Genomic DNA, 5,515 nt, shown 5'->3' on the forward strand with positions numbered 1-5,515 from the left:
TCATCAAAATATTTTAATATGGAGAGAGAGAGAATTTTATAGATAAATAAAATATTAGAGAACTGATAAAGACGGTTTGTGTTGCTTAGTTTTTCATAAAATTAACAAAAAAATATAATTTAATTTTTCTCAAGGTGGCCCATCTTTTAAAAAAATATATTTTGTGAAAAGTTGAACAGAAATCCAAATGAAATTTTTTTAAGGTGGTCAATCAACGGAATCGGAGTGAAAAAAAAATGTTTAAATGTTAGTTTTATTTTTTTCAGAATTGAAATTCACACTGAAAAAAATTTAAAAAAAAATGCTCATCGATGTTTTGGAGCAACCAATTTGTCAGAATATTTTCAGAATATTATTTGAATTTTTACTAAATTAAATTCGTAAATTTGTAAAGAATTTTTTGCTCTAACTTGATCAGGTCTCCATATAGAAATCTAAAATTTGATATGTAAACGTCTTTTTATATGAATAACCTTAAAAAAAAGGTCAACTCTAAAAGCTGTGTGAGCATTTTTACCATACTTATTTCGCTAGGTCCTTTGTTATACAATTTGATCGGTACATCTGCTAGAAAGTTCGAACTGATACAATTATTCCAAGTGTTTGTAGTTCCGTTCCATGCTTGGCGCGCTCGCGACGATTACGCTGCTGAGGATCGCGATTTCATGCTTATGCGCGCGATCCGTGAGTTTTACACGAACGTCATTACGAAAAATGAAAGTGTAAATCGAAGCGCAGGAGAGAAGTCGCGGGAAAAAAACGCGATCACATCTCGACTGCAATGTAACACGATTCTCGCGCTATATCTGTAGCCACCTCGTTTTTTTTTTTTTTACAACGAATTCGAGAGATACAGTTTCACTTCGGCGTTTATCTAGTGGGCGTAATATTTGCGTACGTACGTACGCATGAACAAATACGTTTTCCAATGTATCTTTTTTTTTACGCTCGCTCTCACGAGGGCGTATCGCGGCCGCCAGGCTTCGATCACTCGTGCGAATTCCAGTGGAATTACGTATCATAATTATTTCTCACGTAATAGAGAACACGATGTCGAGTCACCAGCGCATTTATTTTTACGATAAGCACTCTGCCGGCCGTTATTATGTAAAGTGAATGTGCACACGTGTATGCATATATATGTAATCGTTGTCCCGTTACCGTTAGATGCACTGTGCACAATGCGATCGAGATCTCCGAGTGAAAAATGTTGATTTCGCGGAAACTTGCGGGGAGATTCGTCAGATCGCGAAGATCAGTTTACGGTATGATACTGAAAACAAAATTTGCTAAATTTTATCAAATATTTCTTTGAATGGCATTGTTTAATATTCTTTTTCGATGAAGGTCTTAATTATAAATGTTTTCAAGTATTTGATTGACCAATCAGAAGAAAGAATTTTATAAATTCGCACTTATCGTAAAAAATTTACTAAATTTTTTATAAAGTTTCAATAAATATTTGTTTGAATAGTAATTATTAACTAAATATTTACTAAATATAAATAAATATTTATTTGGTACAAGAATCATTAATTTAAGTATTATTTTTTATTGAATAACAAAATATTTATTTATTTTAAATAAATGTTTAATTGGTATTATTCAAACAAATATTTATTGAAACTTAGTAATTCTTTTTTTAGTACAATGACAGTTCTGAGTTCGTTTTCTTTCATCGATGATATGAATGGCGGATATACGTGCGAAGATACTTTCCCTACTTTCGCGCGCCGCTACCGTTTAAAGCAGCTTTTAGTAGCGATTGGGCATTGTCCGAGATGATCATTGCTGTCGTCACCGGTGAAACCGAAACTTGAGAAAGTTCCAAAAAGATCGACGAGTCGCGAAAATCAAGCGTACCAAAGTCACCTCATAGAAATCGGTCAAAACGAAAATCAAAACATTAATTGTGCAACCGAACCTTTCGTCTGATTGTATAATTAATGAGGCGGGGAGAATAAAAGAGACAAAAAAACCGGTTTTCCGCTTGGATGCTGAATCATATCTGAAACCTGTCCGCATTTAATACATTCGCCCGAATACGCAAAATGCCATAACGTTTGACACGTGTGTTTTGTTTGGAATTATCACGTTTTTTTTTGCACTGTGCGAATGACGCACGAAAATATCGAATGTTTCCGCAACATTCGGCGAAATTCACAAAGCCGATTTCAAGCGCGACTATAAAATCACTTTTTTTATTTTTATAGCGGTGAAATTGACGAGCGGAATCGAGAAGAGATTTTCGCAATTTTTTTTATTCCTATATAAAATTAAAGCACGAAACTTTTTTACGGTATACAATCGTCCGAGTTTGCAAAACATTATATTGTAAAAATAAAGAGGAATTTCCAGAATTCCAAGAAATTTCCAAGATGTTTACGGATTGTTTGTAAATCTATGCTAATTATTAGGAGTAACGGATAAAGCTAAATTATCGGACATTTATAGCGAAATGTTTTATTGTTCACTTTGCAAATCTCGTTAATGTTAATCATAATGATTTGTGATCGTGGATTTCCCGACGTAAAACGAAAAGGAAAACAATAAAGGAAAAATGTGGTAGGAAAAAAAGAATGATTTATGATCTCGCATTTACGCGGTCACGCACCTTTTGCGTCGTATACGCGGAACAGCCCTCGTAATTTCGCAATTCGGCATTATTTTCTCACAAATGGTAGTTGAATGCGTTGATATAGCGTGCGCTCATAAAAGAGAGACACCGGTGTACGTGTCTCTGCTTGTGTATTTCATTCGTTGCGAATGTTTCGCGTTTATACGGTGTAGAAATGTACGTGCATCCTGTCGCGAAACCTCGCCCTGAATTTGTAGGCCTCATAGGCCTCAGTAAAATCCTCGGGTTCATTTGCGGATTTTTGCGCTGTTTCGATCATTGGAAGAGAAAAAGAGAACGGAATTTTAGCCGAGGAGAAAATTTTGTTTGCTTTTCAAGAAGAGACACAGATGACACATTGTATAGTGAATAATTGTTGTTTGCCAATGTTAAACAAAGGTGATATGATCGGTCGTCGTGTCGCTTGCTGGAAATCATTTATTAATCGCTATAAGGAAAATTCGCGTTTAATTGCCATAGCGCATAATCCTGCAGCTGCAAAATCATGGTCGCAGGAACCGGGAGCGACGTTCTGCATTCTGAACGAGTCCAGACTCCGATAACGCGAAAGTGACGGCTATGTTTATTCGCGGCAATTGGCGCACGGTTCATTCTCCCGTATCTATAGCGCGGTCGGGAATTGAATTCGTTGAGATTACGTACTAAAGGTTTCAGTCCGTGCTCGGCCTCGCGTAACAATTCGCACCGACGGGCTATGAATAGAAAATGGAGTGTAACTATCGTCGGCCGATTGTTCCGAGACGATCACGCCGCGCGGCGCCGGTTATCCTCTTATCTATTTAGCGCGAAGGGACGGAGATGGATCTTGGTCGTAAGAATACGACGTCTTGCACCCGTTTCTACCAATGCCATGTAGTTTAACTTTAATCTTGGTTCAACTGACTCTTCATTTTTATCTACATTGAAAAAAAATTACTAAATTTTAATAAATATTTATTTGAATAGTTCTAACTAAACATTTACTTATGGTAAATAAATATTTACTCCATAAAAAATGATACTTAAATTTATGGTTTTTGTACCAAACAGATATATGTTTACATTTAGTAAATATTTAATTGGTACTATTCAAACAAATATTTATTAAAATTAAGGTTTTTTTTTCAGTATAAGAATTAAAAAAGGGTCAAGTGTAAATTGAACCGAGATCAAAGTTCTACATTGATAGAAATGGACATTAGTCTCTCTTTCTCTCTTTCGTCTCCTCCTCTTCCTTCTCTCTGTAACAACCTGCTGGAGCTCGCGATGGAGGACGGACAAGCTCTCGGCAGCCGTGGCTGGTACCGCCATCCTCTCCTATCCCTTCTCATTCTATCGGATCATCTACCATCAACGATCGCGCTCGCTACTCCATTCTACGAAGAGACCCGGCGCGACAGCTCTCGATCGACCAGTCCCTCTCGATCTCTCTCTTTCTTGTTCTCTCGTACAAATACCTATCTCGAAGATACGAATTTTCTATAATCCATCCGCTCTTTCTCCTCCTATCTCACGACGTATACATTTTCCTGGCTCTCTCATCAGAGATAGAAATTTCATTATACCGGCGTGGAAGGAGCATTCCCCGCAAATAATCTCGCTCAATTTGCTGCTTGTTTAACATTTTTCTTCTTCGTAATGCAGAGAGTAGATAACGAACGGGTCGCGGGGAATAGGTGGATGATGAGGACGGGCCGTGGCCCGACCGTGGCTGGTACCACCACCCAATATCAGCCTCCGTTTCACCGAATAACTTAGCGGCGGGCGATTCGACTCCCACGACCAGCTGCTCGAACATCGGCCGCGTTCGTTCGCGCTCGTGCGCGTTCGGCTCTCTTCTCTGCGCCGCGCTGCTGCTGTTGCACTGCGTTCGCTCTTTGCTCGGCGACGTGCGCTCAGCGCTCACTTCAGTCCGCCGCGAGCCGTCGTTGGTCGGGTCGTAATTGTTCCGCAAGGTTCTCCGAGTCGGCTCTCTCCTCGAGTTGTTACCCCCAGCTCGATTTCCTGCGCGAAGTTTGGGAATGTATCCCGCGCGACCTCGTTGAATGTCAGTGAGTCGTTCGTACGAGTAAGAACAACAGGTGAGCGACAAAAGCAAACGGCGACTCGATCGTATAATGACTTATTTGTAACGGCGTGATTTAATATCGCGAATGTCTTTTCAAATAATGGAATTTATTTCCGATTAGTTTTCGGCGACTTTGTACCGTTTTCATTTAAACCGATTATTCGTGACATGATACGTGATGTAGATATGATAATATTTACATTATTTATTCTTTGTATGTACATACAAGATTATTAGAGGAAAGGTCCCTATTATGAGATATCGAATTCATTTTGGGTAAATGCTAGAAATCTATAAGCAGAATAAAAAAAAGTGATAGATCATTTTGAAAGGAATTTAATGAGCTTTAAGATGACGTTACCTAAAATTTAATTCAAATTCCATTCTTTTTAAATTAAAGAAATGTAAAAAGTGAGCAAAACGCAAAATGAAAAAATTGTGCTCCTAATATGAGATGTCCCGAAAAATCGATAGTAAAACGGAAAGTATATCAATATTACAATTAAAAATCTTTATTTAATGTTTCTAAAATACGAACAAACATAGCCAGCGTTCGCGAAAAATGAGCATACAATAGATTATACTTAGAACTTGTTTTCAGGTAGTTGGAATCAAGCATCGCAGATATAGGCACTCGACGTTTATTCCGGTTGTTTTTTTTTTATTGTACAATAACATTTATACTTTAGCAATGATTTTACTATAACATAGGAGCATTTCTAATATTTCATATTAGGAATACCCTGGGTATCTCGTATTACGATTTCCACGCCTTATAGCTTTACGATCATCAAATCTAACTTCTATAATTAAACAATTCAACATATCCC

The 5,515-nt window shown here is 37.6% G+C and overlaps 1 protein-coding gene across 2 annotated transcripts in view; it reads left to right on the forward strand.

Annotated features, from left to right (window-relative positions):
* The window catches only part of LOC108724726 (PTB domain-containing engulfment adapter protein 1), a 36,963-nt gene that overhangs the window by 10,897 nt on the left and 20,551 nt on the right, over positions 1–5,515 (forward strand). Inside the window, exon 1 of one of the 2 annotated variants that reach the window (XM_018451301.1) lies at positions 4,527–4,698. The exons of the other annotated variant lie outside the window; for it this stretch is intronic. The gene's annotated coding sequence lies outside the window, so the exon portion shown is untranslated. Of the gene's footprint in view, positions 1–4,526; positions 4,699–5,515 lie in introns of those variants that run through there. 2 annotated transcript variants of the gene reach the window in all.

This window comes from Mycetomoellerius zeteki, unplaced genomic scaffold (assembly GCF_001594055.1).
Source record: "Mycetomoellerius zeteki isolate Tzet28-1 unplaced genomic scaffold, Tzet1.0 scaffold31, whole genome shotgun sequence".
Lineage (NCBI taxonomy): Eukaryota > Metazoa > Arthropoda > Insecta > Hymenoptera > Formicidae > Mycetomoellerius > Mycetomoellerius zeteki.